This window comes from Carassius gibelio, chromosome B23 (assembly GCF_023724105.1).
Source record: "Carassius gibelio isolate Cgi1373 ecotype wild population from Czech Republic chromosome B23, carGib1.2-hapl.c, whole genome shotgun sequence".
Taxonomy (NCBI): domain Eukaryota; kingdom Metazoa; phylum Chordata; class Actinopteri; order Cypriniformes; family Cyprinidae; genus Carassius; species Carassius gibelio.
The window spans coordinates 3,175,314-3,193,077 of record NC_068418.1 but is presented as its reverse complement, the minus strand read 5'-3'; the positions used below and the strand labels follow the sequence as shown (position 1 = coordinate 3,193,077).

The 17,764-nt window shown below is 46.3% G+C and overlaps 19 non-coding genes across 19 annotated transcripts; all 19 read right to left on the bottom strand.

Moving 5' to 3' along the window:
• Window positions 1–636: 636 nt before the first annotated feature.
• trnai-aau (transfer RNA isoleucine (anticodon AAU)) lies at window positions 637–710 on the bottom strand. The gene has a single exon. It is a non-coding gene; the product is annotated as a tRNA-Ile (tRNA).
• Window positions 711–807: 97 nt separating this feature from the next.
• trnaq-uug (transfer RNA glutamine (anticodon UUG)) lies at window positions 808–879 on the bottom strand. Its single transcript has one exon. It is a non-coding gene; the product is annotated as a tRNA-Gln (tRNA).
• Window positions 880–2,751: 1,872 nt separating this feature from the next.
• On the bottom strand, window positions 2,752–2,823 carry trnaq-uug (transfer RNA glutamine (anticodon UUG)). The gene has a single exon. It is a non-coding gene; the product is annotated as a tRNA-Gln (tRNA).
• A 135-nt stretch (window positions 2,824–2,958) lies between these two features.
• On the bottom strand, window positions 2,959–3,031 carry trnaf-gaa (transfer RNA phenylalanine (anticodon GAA)). Its single transcript has one exon. It is a non-coding gene; the product is annotated as a tRNA-Phe (tRNA).
• A 106-nt stretch (window positions 3,032–3,137) lies between these two features.
• Window positions 3,138–3,211, bottom strand: trnai-aau (transfer RNA isoleucine (anticodon AAU)). The gene has a single exon. It is a non-coding gene; the product is annotated as a tRNA-Ile (tRNA).
• Window positions 3,212–5,253: 2,042 nt separating this feature from the next.
• On the bottom strand, window positions 5,254–5,325 carry trnaq-uug (transfer RNA glutamine (anticodon UUG)). The gene has a single exon. It is a non-coding gene; the product is annotated as a tRNA-Gln (tRNA).
• Window positions 5,326–5,460: 135 nt separating this feature from the next.
• Window positions 5,461–5,533, bottom strand: trnaf-gaa (transfer RNA phenylalanine (anticodon GAA)). Its single transcript has one exon. It is a non-coding gene; the product is annotated as a tRNA-Phe (tRNA).
• A 106-nt stretch (window positions 5,534–5,639) lies between these two features.
• On the bottom strand, window positions 5,640–5,713 carry trnai-aau (transfer RNA isoleucine (anticodon AAU)). Its single transcript has one exon. It is a non-coding gene; the product is annotated as a tRNA-Ile (tRNA).
• Window positions 5,714–7,962: 2,249 nt separating this feature from the next.
• trnaf-gaa (transfer RNA phenylalanine (anticodon GAA)) lies at window positions 7,963–8,035 on the bottom strand. Its single transcript has one exon. It is a non-coding gene; the product is annotated as a tRNA-Phe (tRNA).
• Window positions 8,036–8,141: 106 nt separating this feature from the next.
• Window positions 8,142–8,215, bottom strand: trnai-aau (transfer RNA isoleucine (anticodon AAU)). The gene has a single exon. It is a non-coding gene; the product is annotated as a tRNA-Ile (tRNA).
• A 2,041-nt stretch (window positions 8,216–10,256) lies between these two features.
• trnaq-uug (transfer RNA glutamine (anticodon UUG)) lies at window positions 10,257–10,328 on the bottom strand. The gene has a single exon. It is a non-coding gene; the product is annotated as a tRNA-Gln (tRNA).
• Window positions 10,329–10,463: 135 nt separating this feature from the next.
• On the bottom strand, window positions 10,464–10,536 carry trnaf-gaa (transfer RNA phenylalanine (anticodon GAA)). Its single transcript has one exon. It is a non-coding gene; the product is annotated as a tRNA-Phe (tRNA).
• A 106-nt stretch (window positions 10,537–10,642) lies between these two features.
• On the bottom strand, window positions 10,643–10,716 carry trnai-aau (transfer RNA isoleucine (anticodon AAU)). Its single transcript has one exon. It is a non-coding gene; the product is annotated as a tRNA-Ile (tRNA).
• A 2,042-nt stretch (window positions 10,717–12,758) lies between these two features.
• Window positions 12,759–12,830, bottom strand: trnaq-uug (transfer RNA glutamine (anticodon UUG)). The gene has a single exon. It is a non-coding gene; the product is annotated as a tRNA-Gln (tRNA).
• A 135-nt stretch (window positions 12,831–12,965) lies between these two features.
• Window positions 12,966–13,038, bottom strand: trnaf-gaa (transfer RNA phenylalanine (anticodon GAA)). The gene has a single exon. It is a non-coding gene; the product is annotated as a tRNA-Phe (tRNA).
• A 106-nt stretch (window positions 13,039–13,144) lies between these two features.
• trnai-aau (transfer RNA isoleucine (anticodon AAU)) lies at window positions 13,145–13,218 on the bottom strand. Its single transcript has one exon. It is a non-coding gene; the product is annotated as a tRNA-Ile (tRNA).
• Window positions 13,219–16,791: 3,573 nt separating this feature from the next.
• trnaq-uug (transfer RNA glutamine (anticodon UUG)) lies at window positions 16,792–16,863 on the bottom strand. Its single transcript has one exon. It is a non-coding gene; the product is annotated as a tRNA-Gln (tRNA).
• Window positions 16,864–16,998: 135 nt separating this feature from the next.
• On the bottom strand, window positions 16,999–17,071 carry trnaf-gaa (transfer RNA phenylalanine (anticodon GAA)). The gene has a single exon. It is a non-coding gene; the product is annotated as a tRNA-Phe (tRNA).
• Window positions 17,072–17,172: 101 nt separating this feature from the next.
• Window positions 17,173–17,246, bottom strand: trnai-aau (transfer RNA isoleucine (anticodon AAU)). Its single transcript has one exon. It is a non-coding gene; the product is annotated as a tRNA-Ile (tRNA).
• Window positions 17,247–17,764: the final 518 nt, after the last annotated feature.

Below are 17,764 nucleotides of genomic sequence, written 5' to 3'. Positions count from 1 at the left end.
AATCGGTTAAATTCGACATATTTACAGTTACGTTAGCTCCGGTCGTAATAGTATTTACACATCAGTGACAGTTGACGTTACGTAGTATCAAGCGGTAATCATAGGCTAATTTACATGGCCAATCTTGCTATTCCTAAAGAACAAAAATCCTAAACCATTTCATTCATATCAAGATATAAATAACATACATGAGCGGAATGTAAATAATTTAACGTTACCTGAGCGGAGATTACATGCAATTGGCGAGGACGTGCGTGATTGGTGTATGAGAAATAGACCTTGCCATTTCATTGGACGCGGAAAAATAGAGATCGCAACGTGATTGATTTATAAAAGATAGAAGTCGTAACGTGATTGGTTTTTAAAAGATAGAAGTCGTAACGTGATTGGTTTTCAAAAGATAGAGGTCGTAACGTGATTGGTTTTCAAAAGATAGAGGTCATAACGTGATTGGTTTTTAAAAGATAGAAGTCGGCATACTATTGGATTAATTTTACAGACTTGTGGTTGTCAGGTACCGCCATTTCGGCCACAAATAACTTCTGCTTAGCAAGCAGGGATTTCAGTGAGATCACCCCACTCTTTGTCAGAGGAGAAGAGCAGAGCAGAGATGAGCCCCCAGACAATAAGAACAGCTGGTCAGTACGGGGATCGAACCCGCGACCTTGGCGTTATTAGCACCACGCTCTAACCAGCTGAGCTAACCGGCCTGGCTTAGCTGTCTGCTTCTACCCGATTGAATAAAAACCAGCCTCACTGTTAGTGAACGCAATGAGACAACAAAGCTACACATTTTATCCTGACCAAGGGCTCGTCTAGGATTTGAACCCGGGACCTCTCGCACCAAAAGCGAGAATCATACCCCTAGACCAACGAGCCTTCTTGTCCAAGACCAAGAAAAAAGAGTTGCTCCAGCATCAACAAAGGAAGGGACATGAACTGACTTGGAAGCAATCAAAGACCTCGAGACAGTGTGAAAGGCTAACGAATGCAAGTTGGCCTCTTAACTGACCTAAAAATGTGGCTGTATCTAACATGTAGAGGGATGTTAGGAAGGACAGCTGAAACGGTCAGATGTCACTTAGACCAGCGGGTCTCAATTCCAGTCCTCGCGCCCCCTGCTCTTCACATTTTGTATGTTTCTCGTATAGCTTCAGACATTTGTTCCATTCGAACCTAAGTGCCCTGAGAAGTGGACATCACATGACATCCCTCCGTGATTCAAGTTCGAAGCGTATGTATACGTTCAATTCAAAGTGAGTAATACAGAGGTGCATAGAGGTATACAGGGGTATATGATGTCACACTTGTCCATGTGTGAAGACGTTGCGCAGCGCAAATCCGTGAACCAATGTTCCAAAGTGAAGTAAACTTCGACGGATTTCCCCTGCTCAGGGAGTGGGGAGCAATGAACACTGTGTAGGGACCATGTCAATCGCAAGGAGCTCACTTCTAATGAGCTGATTATCCGAATCAGTTGTGCTAACAAAGAGAGACATGCAAAATATGCAGACCGTTGGGGAGCGAGGACTGGAATTGAGAACCGCTTTCTTATTCTTTAAGTCAGTGTGAGAAAAAGAGGTGAGAAGTTGTCTGCATGACACGAGTGATCCAAGGTAGTCTACATAATACAAGAATCCACATATGCATACTGGCGTAACAAGACCGAGAAGGTCCTTTAACACAAAAGCTAAATCCCTTTGTTAATTCGACAACACAATCGCGGCCAGTGCAAAGGTGCAAGCCCAGAGGAGGGATGGCCTCTTTGCATCACGCCCGTCATTCGCAGCTATGCTCGTCGATCTGGAAAGGACAGGGGAATTAGCTCAAATGGTAGAGCGCTCGCTTAGCATGCGAGAGGTAGCGGGATCGATGCCTGCATTCTCCAAGTTGGCTCCTGCCCTTTTACTCACACATCCCTAAATCAGTGGTTTTCAATCCTGTCCTGGAGGCATCCCTGCCCTGCACATTTTGCATTTCCCCTCATCTAACACACCTGTTTCAAATCATCAGCTCATTAGTAGAGACTGCAAGACCTGATTTGGGTGTGTCTAATAAGGGAGACATTCGGAATGTGCAGGACAGGGTTGCCTCCAGGAAAGGTTTGAAAACCATTGCCCCAAAGAGACCGACTGAGCATTGACGCAATGCTGCGACACTCCCACGTTAGCTTTTTTTTTGGGCTCACGGCTGCCAAAAAGTATTTCCGACATGATCCTGTGCAAATTGGTTGCAAAACATTGCCATTTTACGCACAGTTCCCTAAAGCAGTGATTTTCAAACCTGTCCTGGAGGCACCCCTTTCCTACACATTTTGAATGTTTCCCTCATCTAACACACCTGTTTCAAATCATCAGCTCATTGATAGAGACCGCAAGACCTTATTTGGGTGTGTCTAATAAGGCAGACAATCAAAATGTGCAGGGCAGGGGTGAATCCCCGACAGGTTTGAGAACCACTGCCCTAAAGAGACCGACTGAGCATCGATGCAATGCTGCCACAGTCTCTACGTTAGTTAATTTTTTTGGACTCAAAGTTGCCAAAAAGTATTTCAGAAATGGTCCTGCGCAAATTGGTTGCAAAAAAGGTCCCACCGAGATTTGAACTCGGATCACTGGATTCAGAGTAGGAGTGCTAACCATTACACCATGGAACCTTACCTGTAGCAGCCGTTGTTCACAGGGCCACAAAGACTGTCACCAGTGCCAAACTAGTGCTGTTTTTATCTTTTCCTGCGGCAAGAAAGCACACAGGTTCCACCGAGATTCGAACTCAGATTGCTGGATTCAAAGCCCAGAGTGCTGACCATTACACCATGGAACCGAAAGTGCTTGGTTTCTCGCCAACTGGGAAACAGATAGCTCTGTGGCAGTGGGGAAGCAGTTATACAGAGAAGTTTGAACCCAGTGATTTTTGGTCACTGGCCCGCCTCAAAAAACAGAAAAGATTGGGAGCTTTTGCCGAAACCCGGGATCGAACCAGGGACCTTTAGATCTTCAGTCTAACGCTCTCCCAACTGAGCTATTTCGGCCACAAATAACTTCTGCTTAGCAAGCAGGGATTTCAGTGAGATCACCCCACTCTTTGTCAGAGGAGAAGAGCAGAGCAGAGATGAGCCCCCAGACAATAAGAACAGCTGGCCAGTACGGGGATCGAACCCGCGACCTTGGCGTTATTAGCACCACGCTCTAACCAGCTGAGCTAACCGGCCTGGCTTAGCCATCTGCTTCTACCCGATTGAATAAAAACCAGCCTCACTGTTAGTGAACGCAATGAGACAACAAAGCTTCACATTTTATCCTGACCAAGTTCTTGTCTAGGATTTGAACCCGGGACCTCTCGCACCAAAAGCGAGAATCATACCCCTAGACCAACGAGCCTTCTTGTCCAAGACCAAGAAAAAAGAGTTGCTCCAGCATCAACAAAGGAAGGGACATGAACTGACTTGGAAGCAATCAAAGACCTCGAGACAGTGTGAAAGGCTAACGAATGCAAGTTGGCCTCTTAACTGACCTAAAAATGTGGCTGTATCTAACATGTAGAGGGATGTTAGGAAGGACAGCTGAAACGGTCAGATGTCACTTAGACCAGCGGGTCTCAATTCCAGTCCTCGCGCCCCCTGCTCTTCACATTTTGTATGTTTCTCGTATAGCTTCAGACATTTGTTCCATTCGAACCTAAGTGCCCTGAGAAGTGGACATCACATGACATCCCTCCGTGATTCAAGTTCGAAGCGTATGTATACGTTCAATTCAAAGTGAGTAATACAGAGGTGCATAGAGGTATACAGGGGTATATGATGTCACACTTGTCCATGTGTGAAGACGTTGCGCAGCGCAAATCCGTGAACCAATGTTCCAAAGTGAAGTAAACTTCGACGGATTTCCCCTGCTCAGGGAGTGGGGAGCAATGAACACTGTGTAGGGACCATGTCAATCGCAAGGAGCTCACTTCTAATGAGCTGATTATCCGAATCAGTTGTGCTAACAAAGAGAGACATGCAAAATATGCAGACCGTTGGGGAGCGAGGACTGGAATTGAGAACCGCTTTCTTATTCTTTAAGTCAGTGTGAGAAAAAGAGGTGAGAAGTTGTCTGCATGACACGAGTGATCCAAGGTAGTCTACATAATACAAGAATCCACATATGCATACTGGCGTAACAAGACCGAGAAGGTCCTTTAACACAAAAGCTAAATCCCTTTGTTAATTCGACAACACAATCGCGGCCAGTGCAAAGGTGCAAGCCCAGAGGAGGGATGGCCTCTTTGCATCACGCCCGTCATTCGCAGCTATGCTCGTCGATCTGGAAAGGACAGGGGAATTAGCTCAAATGGTAGAGCGCTCGCTTAGCATGCGAGAGGTAGCGGGATCGATGCCTGCATTCTCCAAGTTGGCTCCTGCCCTTTTACTCACACATCCCTAAATCAGTGGTTTTCAATCCTGTCCTGGAGGCATCCCTGCCCTGCACATTTTGCATTTCCCCTCATCTAACACACCTGTTTCAAATCATCAGCTCATTAGTAGAGACTGCAAGACCTGATTTGGGTGTGTCTAATAAGGGAGACATTCGGAATGTGCAGGACAGGGTTGCCTCCAGGAAAGGTTTGAAAACCATTGCCCCAAAGAGACCGACTGAGCATTGACGCAATGCTGCGACACTCCCACGTTAGCTTTTTTTTTTGGGCTCACGGCTGCCAAAAAGTATTTCCGACATGATCCTGTGCAAATTGGTTGCAAAACATTGCCATTTTACGCACAGTTCCCTAAAGCAGTGATTTTCAAACCTGTCCTGGAGGCACCCCTTTCCTACACATTTTGAATGTTTCCCTCATCTAACACACCTGTTTCAAATCATCAGCTCATTGATAGAGACCGCAAGACCTTATTTGGGTGTGTCTAATAAGGCAGACAATCAAAATGTGCAGGGCAGGGGTGCCTCCCCGACAGGTTTGAGAACCACTGCCCTAAAGAGACCGACTGAGCATCGATGCAATGCTGCCACAGTCTCTACGTTAGTTAATTTTTTTGGACTCAAAGTTGCCAAAAAGTATTTCAGAAATGGTCCTGCGCAAATTGGTTGCAAAAAAGGTCCCACCGAGATTTGAACTCGGATCACTGGATTCAGAGTAGGAGTGCTAACCATTACACCATGGAACCTTACCTGTAGCAGCCGTTGTTCACAGGGCCACAAAGACTGTCACCAGTGCCAAACTAGTGCTGTTTTTATCTTTTCCTGCGGCAAGAAAGCACACAGGTTCCACCGAGATTCGAACTCAGATTGCTGGATTCAAAGCCCAGAGTGCTGACCATTACACCATGGAACCGAAAGTGCTTGGTTTCTGGCCAACTGGGAAACAGATAGCTCTGTGGCAGTGGGGAAGCAGTTATACAGAGAAGTTTGAACCCAGTGATTTTTGGTCACTGGCCCGCCTCAAAAAACAGAAAAGATTGGGAGCTTTTGCCGAAACCCGGGATCGAACCAGGGACCTTTAGATCTTCAGTCTAACGCTCTCCCAACTGAGCTATTTCGGCCACAAATAACTTCTGCTTAGCAAGCAGGGATTTCAGTGAGATCACCCCACTCTTTGTCAGAGGAGAAGAGCAGAGCAGAGATGAGCCCCCAGACAATAAGAACAGCTGGCCAGTACGGGGATCGAACCCGCGACCTTGGCGTTATTAGCACCACGCTCTAACCAGCTGAGCTAACCGGCCTGGCTTAGCCATCTGCTTCTACCCGATTGAATAAAAACCAGCCTCACTGTTAGTGAACGCAATGAGACAACAAAGCTTCACATTTTATCCTGACCAAGTTCTTGTCTAGGATTTGAACCCGGGACCTCTCGCACCAAAAGCGAGAATCATACCCCTAGACCAACGAGCCTTCTTGTCCAAGACCAAGAAAAAAGAGTTGCTCCAGCATCAACAAAGGAAGGGACATGAACTGACTTGGAAGCAATCAAAGACCTCGAGACAGTGTGAAAGGCTAACGAATGCAAGTTGGCCTCTTAACTGACCTAAAAATGTGGCTGTATCTAACATGTAGAGGGATGTTAGGAAGGACAGCTGAAACGGTCAGATGTCACTTAGACCAGCGGGTCTCAATTCCAGTCCTCGCGCCCCCTGCTCTTCACATTTTGTATGTTTCTCGTATAGCTTCAGACATTTGTTCCATTCGAACCTAAGTGCCCTGAGAAGTGGACATCACATGACATCCCTCCGTGATTCAAGTTCGAAGCGTATGTATACGTTCAATTCAAAGTGAGTAATACAGAGGTGCATAGAGGTATACAGGGGTATATGATGTCACACTTGTCCATGTGTGAAGACGTTGCGCAGCGCAAATCCGTGAACCAATGTTCCAAAGTGAAGTAAACTTCGACGGATTTCCCCTGCTCAGGGAGTGGGGAGCAATGAACACTGTGTAGGGACCATGTCAATCGCAAGGAGCTCACTTCTAATGAGCTGATTATCCGAATCAGTTGTGCTAACAAAGAGAGACATGCAAAATATGCAGACCGTTGGGGAGCGAGGACTGGAATTGAGAACCGCTTTCTTATTCTTTAAGTCAGTGTGAGAAAAAGAGGTGAGAAGTTGTCTGCATGACACGAGTGATCCAAGGTAGTCTACATAATACAAGAATCCACATATGCATACTGGCGTAACAAGACCGAGAAGGTCCTTTAACACAAAAGCTAAATCCCTTTGTTAATTCGACAACACAATCGCGGCCAGTGCAAAGGTGCAAGCCCAGAGGAGGGATGGCCTCTTTGCATCACGCCCGTCATTCGCAGCTATGCTCGTCGATCTGGAAAGGACAGGGGAATTAGCTCAAATGGTAGAGCGCTCGCTTAGCATGCGAGAGGTAGCGGGATCGATGCCTGCATTCTCCAAGTTGGCTCCTGCCCTTTTACTCACACATCCCTAAATCAGTGGTTTTCAATCCTGTCCTGGAGGCATCCCTGCCCTGCACATTTTGCATTTCCCCTCATCTAACACACCTGTTTCAAATCATCAGCTCATTAGTAGAGACTGCAAGACCTGATTTGGGTGTGTCTAATAAGGGAGACATTCGGAATGTGCAGGACAGGGTTGCCTCCAGGAAAGGTTTGAAAACCATTGCCCCAAAGAGACCGACTGAGCATTGACGCAATGCTGCGACACTCCCACGTTAGCTTTTTTTTTTGGGCTCACGGCTGCCAAAAAGTATTTCCGACATGATCCTGTGCAAATTGGTTGCAAAACATTGCCATTTTACGCACAGTTCCCTAAAGCAGTGATTTTCAAACCTGTCCTGGAGGCACCCCTTTCCTACACATTTTGAATGTTTCCCTCATCTAACACACCTGTTTCAAATCATCAGCTCATTGATAGAGACCGCAAGACCTTATTTGGGTGTGTCTAATAAGGCAGACAATCAAAATGTGCAGGGCAGGGGTGCCTCCCCGACAGGTTTGAGAACCACTGCCCTAAAGAGACCGACTGAGCATCGATGCAATGCTGCCACAGTCTCTACGTTAGTTAATTTTTTTGGACTCAAAGTTGCCAAAAAGTATTTCAGAAATGGTCCTGCGCAAATTGGTTGCAAAAAAGGTCCCACCGAGATTTGAACTCGGATCACTGGATTCAGAGTAGGAGTGCTAACCATTACACCATGGAACCTTACCTGTAGCAGCCGTTGTTCACAGGGCCACAAAGACTGTCACCAGTGCCAAACTAGTGCTGTTTTTATCTTTTCCTGCGGCAAGAAAGCACACAGGTTCCACCGAGATTCGAACACAGATTGCTGGATTCAAAGCCCAGAGTGCTGACCATTACACCATGGAACCGAAAGTGCTTGGTTTCTGGCCAACTGGGAAACAGATAGCTCTGTGGCAGTGGGGAAGCAGTTATACAGAGAAGTTTGAACCCAGTGATTTTTGGTCACTGGCCCGCCTCAAAAAACAGAAAAGATTGGGAGCTTTTGCCGAAACCCGGGATCGAACCAGGGACCTTTAGATCTTCAGTCTAACGCTATCCCAACTGAGCTATTTCGGCCACAAATAACTTCTGCTTAGCAAGCAGGGATTTCAGTGAGATCACCCCACTCTTTGTCAGAGGAGAAGAGCAGAGCAGAGATGAGCCCCCAGACAATAAGAACAGCTGGCCAGTACGGGGATCGAACCCGCGACCTTGGCGTTATTAGCACCACGCTCTAACCAGCTGAGCTAACCGGCCTGGCTTAGCCATCTGCTTCTACCCGATTGAATAAAAACCAGCCTCACTGTTAGTGAACGCAATGAGACAACAAAGCTTCACATTTTATCCTGACCAAGTTCTTGTCTAGGATTTGAACCCGGGACCTCTCGCACCAAAAGCGAGAATCATACCCCTAGACCAACGAGCCTTCTTGTCCAAGACCAAGAAAAAAGAGTTGCTCCAGCATCAACAAAGGAAGGGACATGAACTGACTTGGAAGCAATCAAAGACCTCGAGACAGTGTGAAAGGCTAACGAATGCAAGTTGGCCTCTTAACTGACCTAAAAATGTGGCTGTATCTAACATGTAGAGGGATGTTAGGAAGGACAGCTGAAACGGTCAGATGTCACTTAGACCAGCGGGTCTCAATTCCAGTCCTCGCGCCCCCTGCTCTTCACATTTTGTATGTTTCTCGTATAGCTTCAGACATTTGTTCCATTCGAACCTAAGTGCCCTGAGAAGTGGACATCACATGACATCCCTCCGTGATTCAAGTTCGAAGCGTATGTATACGTTCAATTCAAAGTGAGTAATACAGAGGTGCATAGAGGTATACAGGGGTATATGATGTCACACTTGTCCATGTGTGAAGACGTTGCGCAGCGCAAATCCGTGAACCAATGTTCCAAAGTGAAGTAAACTTCGACGGATTTCCCCTGCTCAGGGAGTGGGGAGCAATGAACACTGTGTAGGGACCATGTCAATCGCAAGGAGCTCACTTCTAATGAGCTGATTATCCGAATCAGTTGTGCTAACAAAGAGAGACATGCAAAATATGCAGACCGTTGGGGAGCGAGGACTGGAATTGAGAACCGCTTTCTTATTCTTTAAGTCAGTGTGAGAAAAAGAGGTGAGAAGTTGTCTGCATGACACGAGTGATCCAAGGTAGTCTACATAATACAAGAATCCACATATGCATACTGGCGTAACAAGACCGAGAAGGTCCTTTAACACAAAAGCTAAATCCCTTTGTTAATTCGACAACACAATCGCGGCCAGTGCAAAGGTGCAAGCCCAGAGGAGGGATGGCCTCTTTGCATCACGCCCGTCATTCGCAGCTATGCTCGTCGATCTGGAAAGGACAGGGGAATTAGCTCAAATGGTAGAGCGCTCGCTTAGCATGCGAGAGGTAGCGGGATCGATGCCTGCATTCTCCAAGTTGGCTCCTGCCCTTTTACTCACACATCCCTAAATCAGTGGTTTTCAATCCTGTCCTGGAGGCATCCCTGCCCTGCACATTTTGCATTTCCCCTCATCTAACACACCTGTTTCAAATCATCAGCTCATTAGTAGAGACTGCAAGACCTGATTTGGGTGTGTCTAATAAGGGAGACATTCGGAATGTGCAGGACAGGGTTGCCTCCAGGAAAGGTTTGAAAACCATTGCCCCAAAGAGACCGACTGAGCATTGACGCAATGCTGCGACACTCCCACGTTAGCTTTTTTTTTGGGCTCACGGCTGCCAAAAAGTATTTCCGACATGATCCTGTGCAAATTGGTTGCAAAACATTGCCATTTTACGCACAGTTCCCTAAAGCAGTGATTTTCAAACCTGTCCTGGAGGCACCCCTTTCCTACACATTTTGAATGTTTCCCTCATCTAACACACCTGTTTCAAATCATCAGCTCATTGATAGAGACCGCAAGACCTTATTTGGGTGTGTCTAATAAGGCAGACAATCAAAATGTGCAGGGCAGGGGTGCCTCCCCGACAGGTTTGAGAACCACTGCCCTAAAGAGACCGACTGAGCATCGATGCAATGCTGCCACAGTCTCTACGTTAGTTAATTTTTTTGGACTCAAAGTTGCCAAAAAGTATTTCAGAAATGGTCCTGCGCAAATTGGTTGCAAAAAAGGTCCCACCGAGATTTGAACTCGGATCACTGGATTCAGAGTAGGAGTGCTAACCATTACACCATGGAACCTTACCTGTAGCAGCCGTTGTTCACAGGGCCACAAAGACTGTCACCAGTGCCAAACTAGTGCTGTTTTTATCTTTTCCTGCGGCAAGAAAGCACACAGGTTCCACCGAGATTCGAACTCAGATTGCTGGATTCAAAGCCCAGAGTGCTGACCATTACACCATGGAACCGAAAGTGCTTGGTTTCTGGCCAACTGGGAAACAGATAGCTCTGTGGCAGTGGGGAAGCAGTTATACAGAGAAGTTTGAACCCAGTGATTTTTGGTCACTGGCCCGCCTCAAAAAACAGAAAAGATTGGGAGCTTTTGCCGAAACCCGGGATCGAACCAGGGACCTTTAGATCTTCAGTCTAACGCTATCCCAACTGAGCTATTTCGGCCACAAATAACTTCTGCTTAGCAAGCAGGGATTTCAGTGAGATCACCCCACTCTTTGTCAGAGGAGAAGAGCAGAGCAGAGATGAGCCCCCAGACAATAAGAACAGCTGGCCAGTACGGGGATCGAACCCGCGACCTTGGCGTTATTAGCACCACGCTCTAACCAGCTGAGCTAACCGGCCTGGCTTAGCCATCTGCTTCTACCCGATTGAATAAAAACCAGCCTCACTGTTAGTGAACGCAATGAGACAACAAAGCTTCACATTTTATCCTGACCAAGTTCTTGTCTAGGATTTGAACCCGGGACCTCTCGCACCAAAAGCGAGAATCATACCCCTAGACCAACGAGCCTTCTTGTCCAAGACCAAGAAAAAAGAGTTGCTCCAGCATCAACAAAGGAAGGGACATGAACTGACTTGGAAGCAATCAAAGACCTCGAGACAGTGTGAAAGGGTAACGAATGCAAGTTGGCCTCTTAACTGACCTAAAAATGTGGCTGTATCTAACATGTAGAGGGATGTTAGGAAGGACAGCTGAAACGGTCAGATGTCACTTAGACCAGCGGGTCTCAATTCCAGTCCTCGCGCCCCCTGCTCTTCACATTTTGTATGTTTCTCGTATAGCTTCAGACATTTGTTCCATTCGAACCTAAGTGCCCTGAGAAGTGGACATCACATGACATCCCTCCGTGATTCAAGTTCGAAGCGTATGTATACGTTCAATTCAAAGTGAGTAATACAGAGGTGCATAGAGGTATACAGGGGTATATGATGTCACACTTGTCCATGTGTGAAGACGTTGCGCAGCGCAAATCCGTGAACCAATGTTCCAAAGTGAAGTAAACTTTGACGGATTTCCCCTGCTCAGGGAGTGGGGAGCAATGAACACTGTGTAGGGACCATGTCAATCGCAAGGAGCTCACTTCTAATGAGCTGATTATCCGAATCAGTTGTGCTAACAAAGAGAGACATGCAAAATATGCAGACCGTTGGGGAGCGAGGACTGGAATTGAGAACCGCTTCCTTATTCTTTAAGTCAGTGTGAGAAAAAGAGGTGAGAAGTTGTCTGCATGACCCGAGTGATCGAAGGTAGTCTACATAATACAAGAATCCACATATGCATACTGGCGTAACAAGACCGAGAAGGTCCTTTAACACAAAAGCTAAATCCCTTTGTTAATTCGACAACACAATCGCGGCCAGTGCAAAGGTGCAAGCCCAGAGGAGGGATGGCCTCTTTGCATCACGCCCGTCATTCGCAGCTATGCTCGTCTATCTGGAAAGGACAGGGGAATTAGCTCAAATGGTAGAGCGCTCGCTTAGCATGCGAGAGGTAGCGGGATCGATGCCTGCATTCTCCAAGTTGGTTCCTGCCCTTTTACTCACACATCCCTAAATCAGTGGTTTTCAATCCTGTCCTGGAGGCATCCCTGCCCTGCACATTTTGCATTTCCCCTCATCTAACACACCTGTTTCAAATCATCAGCTCATTAGTAGAGACTGCAAGACCTGATTTGGGTGTGTCTAATAAGGGAGACATTCGGAATGTGCAGGACAGGGTTGCCTCCAGGAAAGGTTTGAAAACCATTGCCCCAAAGAGACCGACTGAGCATTGACGCAATGCTGCGACACTCCCACGTTAGCTTTTTTTTTTGGGCTCACGGCTGCCAAAAAGTATTTCCGACATGATCCTGTGCAAATTGGTTGCAAAACATTGCCATTTTACGCACAGTTCCCTAAAGCAGTGATTTTCAAACCTGTCCTGGAGGCACCCCTTTCCTACACATTTTGAATGTTTCCCTCATCTAACACACCTGTTTCAAATCATCAGCTCATTGATAGAGACCGCAAGACCTTATTTGGGTGTGTCTAATAAGGCAGACAATCAAAATGTGCAGGGCAGGGGTGCCTCCCCGACAGGTTTGAGAACCACTGCCCTAAAGAGACCGACTGAGCATCGATGCAATGCTGCCACAGTCTCTACGTTAGTTATTTTTTTTGGACTCAAAGTTGCCAAAAAGTATTTCAGAAATGGTCCTGCGCAAATTGGTTGCAAAAAAGGTCCCACCGAGATTTGAACTCGGATCACTGGATTCAGAGTAGGAGTGCTAACCATTACACCATGGAACCTTACCTGTCGCAGCCGTTGTTCACAGGGCCACAAAGACTGTCACCAGTGCCAAACTAGTGCTGTTTTTATCTTTTCCTGCGGCAAGAAAGCACACAGGTTCCACCGAGATTCGAACTCAGATTGCTGGATTCAAAGCCCAGAGTGCTGACCATTACACCATGGAACCGAAAGTGCTTGGTTTCTGGCCAACTGGGAAACAGATAGCTCTGTGGCAGTGGGGAAGCAGTTATACAGAGAAGTTTGAACCCAGTGATTTTTGGTCACTGGCCCGCCTCAAAAAACGGAAAAGATTGGGAGCTTTTGCCGAAACCCGGGATCGAACCAGGGACCTTTAGATCTTCAGTCTAACGCTCTCCCAACTGAGCTATTTCGGCCACAAATAACTTCTGCTTAGCAAGCAGGGATTTCAGTGAGATCACCCCACTCTTTGTCAGAGGAGAAGAGCAGAGCAGAGATGAGCCCCCAGACAATAAGAACAGCTGGCCAGTACGGGGATCGAACCCGCGACCTTGGCGTTATTAGCACCACGCTCTAACCAGCTGAGCTAACCGGCCTGGTTTAGCCATCTTCTTCTACCCGATTGAATAAAAAACAGCCTCACTGTTAGTGAACGCAATGAGACAACAAAGCTTCACGTTTTATCCTGACCAAGGGCTCGTCTAGGATTTGAACCCGGGACCTCTCGCACCCAAAGCGAGAATCATACCCCTAGACCAACGAGCTTTCTTGTCCAAGACCCAGAAAAAAGAGTTACTCCAGTATCAACAAAGGAAGGGACATGAACTGACTTGGAAGCAATCAAAGACCTCGAGACAGTGTGAAAGGCTAACGAATGCAAGTTGGCCTCTTAACTGACCTAAAAATGTGGATGTATCTAACATGTAGAGGGATGTTAGGAAGGACAGCTGAAACGGTCAGATGTCACTTAGACCAGCGGGTCTCAATTCCAGTCCTCGCGCCCCCTGCTCTTCACATTTTGTATGTTTCTCGTATAGCTTCAGACATTTGTTCCATTCGAACCTAAGTGCCCTGAGAAGTGGACATCACATGACATCCCTCCGTGATTCAAGTTCGAAGCGTATGTATACGTTCAATTCAAATGCCGCGTTTCCACCGAAATTACCCGGAACATTTTTACCAGGAACTTTTTTTCCCAGGAACTTTTTCCCCCCCAGACCTGTTGCTTTCTGAGTTTCCACCGCGGTGTAAAGTACTGGGTAGATTAGGCAAATGACTGGTGACGTAGGTCTGCGCGCGTTTCTCAATACAAAGTACCTCTGATTAAAAAAAAAAAAAAAAAAGTACGCTGATTTTGGACGTGCATCCTCGGTAGTTAGTTCAGACTTTGTGCATTCGACTGGGGAGTGTGATGTCTGCAACTACGCAAGTCCGGTAAATCTATAAACAGCAGCGTAACTGTATATACTATATATATATATGATACTTGATAACTTCAGTCAGCTCGTCTTGGCTACTGCAATTTTCCCTACTGTATATTTACAATAAAACGAAATATGATATCAAATACCACTGCCTCCTTTCGTTTTCATTTAAGCATAATAACAACTGCAGAAATGTACTTAGGTCAGGGAAATGTGTATATGCAGCCATTACAATGAAAGAAATATTATATAGACTTGCCTTTTTTATTTTCATTTTAACATATAGATAAATTGAATACAGACCAAAGAAAACCTGTTAGATTTACCCCGCAGCTGAATTATATTTTATGTTTAACCACTAAAGACACATCAGAGCCAGCGGCGCACATCAGAAGGTCTATCCCAGGAGAGGCTGCTCTCTGCGGATACATGAGGACTGAGCTCCCGCTGATCGAGTGGAGCTCACCGTCTACGAGATCGGCGAAACACATTTTTAAATAGGCGCTGTCTTTATAAATAAACCATAGATTTGAGTTTTAAACAACTACATTCTCGCCTGAAATACTTTTAAAATTACATTTCATGACACAATAACAGTAATATTTGAAAATTATCCGAATAAATGGTGGTTGAACTCAACCAATGCTGCGTGAACTCAGATCGCTTTGGCTACTGCAATTTTCCCCTCAGTATATTTACAATAAAACGAAATAGGATATAAAATACCACTGCCTCCTTCCATTTTCATTTAAACATAATAACAGCTGCAGAAATGTACGTTCAGGGATAAGTGTAACGTACAGCCATTACAATGAAAGAAATATTATATAGACTTGCCTTTTTATTTTCATTTTTACATATAGATAAATTGAATACAGACCAAAGAAAACCTGTTAGATTTACCCCGCAGCTGAATTATATGTTATGTTTTAACCACTAAAGACACATCAGAGCCAGCGGCGCATATCAGAAGGTCTATCCCAGGAGAGGCTGCTCTCTGCGGATACATGAGGACTGAGCTCCCGCTGATCGAGTGGAGCTAATCGTCTACGAGATCGGCGAAACACATTTTTAAATAGGCGCTGTCTTTATAAATAAACAACAGATTTGAGTTTCAAACAACTACATTCTCGCCTGAAATACTTTTAAAATTACATTTCATGACACAATAACACTAATATTTTGAAAATGTTGATCCGAATAAATGGTGGTTGAACTCAACCAATGCTGCGTGAACTCAACCAATCAGCATGTTTAGCGCCAAAGTCCCGCCCCCGAAAGTTCCGGAACTTTAAAAAAGTACCACCTCGCCAGCAGGGACTTTCTGGGGGGCATTTTTTTACCCGGAACTTCTATTTAGTTCCTGGTTCCTGCGGTGGAAACACACCAAGTACCGGACCAAGTCCCTAGTTCCTGGGTAAAGTTCCTGCGGTGGAAACGCGGCTAAAGTGAGTTTGTTAGCACGAATCAGTTGTGCTAACAAAGAGAGACATGCAAAATATGCAGACCGTTGGGGAGCGAGGACTGGAATTGAGAACCGCTTCCTTATTCTTTAAGTCAGTGTGAGAAAAAGAGGTGAGAAGTTGTCTGCATGACCCGAGTGATCCAAGGTAGTCTACATAATACAAGAATCCACATATGCATACTGGCGTAACAAGACCGAGAAGGTCCTTTAACACAAAAGCTAAATCCCTTTGTTAATTCGACAACACAATCGCGGCCAGTGCAAAGGTGCAAGCCCAGAGGAGGGATGGCCTCTTTGCATCACGCCCGTCATTCGCAGCTATGCTCGTCGATCTGGAAAGGACAGGGGAATTAGCTCAAATGGTAGAGCGCTCGCTTAGCATGCGAGAGGTAGCGGGATCGATGCCTGCATTCTCCAAGTTGGCTCCTGCCCTTTTACTCACACATCCCTAAATCAGTGGTTTTCAATCCTGTCCTGGAGGCATCCCTGCCCTGCACATTTTGCATTTCCCCTCATCTAACACACCTGTTTCAAATCATCAGCTCATTAGTAGAGACTGCAAGACCTGATTTGGGTGTGTCTAATAAGGGAGACATTCGGAATGTGCAGGACAGGGTTGCCTCCAGGAAAGGTTTGAAAACCATTGCCCCAAAGAGACCGACTGAGCATTGACGCAATGCTGCGACACTCCCACGTTAGCTTTTTTTTTGGGCTCACGGCTGCCAAAAAGTATTTCCGACATGATCCTGTGCAAATTGGTTGCAAAACATTGCCATTTTACGCACAGTTCCCTAAAGCAGTGATTTTCAAACCTGTCCTGGAGGCACCCCTTTCCTACACATTTTGAATGTTTCCCTCATCTAACACACCTGTTTCAAATCATCAGCTCATTGATAGAGACCGCAAGACCTTATTTGGGTGTGTCTAATAAGGCAGACAATCAAAATGTGCAGGGCAGGGGTGCCTCCCCGACAGGTTTGAGAACCACTGCCCTAAAGAGACCGACTGAGCATCGATGCAATGCTGCCACAGTCTCTACGTTAGTTAATTTTTTTGGACTCAAAGTTGCCAAAAAGTATTTCAGAAATGGTCCTGCGCAAATTGGTTGCAAAAAAGGTCCCACCGAGATTTGAACTCGGATCACTGGATTCAGAGTAGGAGTGCTAACCATTACACCATGGAACCTTACCTGGAGCAGCCGTTGTTCACAGGGCCACAAAGACTGTCACCAGTGCCAAACTAGCGCTGTTTTTATCTTTTCCTGCGGCAAGAAAGCACACAGGTTCCACCGAGATTCGAACTCAGATTGCTGGATTCAAAGCCCAGAGTGCTGACCATTACACCATGGAACCGAAAGTGCTTGGTTTCTGGCCAACTGGGAAACAGATAGCTCTGTGGCAGTGGGGAAGCAGTTATACAGAGAAGTTTGAACCCAGTGATTTTTGGTCACTGGCCCGCCTCAAAAAACGGAAAAGATTGGGAGCTTTTGCCGAAACCCGGGATCGAACCAGGGACCTTTAGATCTTCAGTCTAACGCTCTCCCAACTGAGCTATTTCGGCCACAAATAACTTCTGCTTAGCAAGCAGGGATTTCAGTGAGATCACCCCACTCTTTGTCAGAGGAGAAGAGCAGAGATGAGCCCCCAGACAATAAGAACAGCTGGCCAGTACGGGGATCGAACCCGCGACCTTGGCGTTATTAGCACCACGCTCTAACCAGCTGAGCTAACCGGCCTGGTTTAGCCATCTGCTTCTACCCGATTGAATAAAAACCAGCCTCACTGTTAGTGAACGCAATGAGACAACAAAGCTTCACGTTTTATCCTGACCAAGGGCTCGTCTAGGATTTGAACCCGGGACCTCTCGCACCCAAAGCGAGAATCATACCCCTAGACCAACGAGCTTTCTTGTCCAAGACCCAGAAAAAAGAGTTGCTCCAGCATCAACAAAGGAAGGGACATGAACTGACTTGGAAGCAATCAAAGACCTCGAGACAGTGTGAAAGGCTAACGACCTAAAAATGTGGCTGTATCTAACATGTAGAGGGATGTTAGGAAGGACAGCTGAAACGGTCAGATGTCACTTAGACCAGCGGGTCTCAATTCCAGTCCTCGCGCCCCCTGCTCTTCACATTTTGTATGTTTCTCGTATAGCTTCAGACATTTGTTCCATTCGAACCTAAGTGCCCTGAGAAGTGGACATCACATGACATCCCTCCGTGATTCAAGTTCGAAGCGTATGTATACGTTCAAT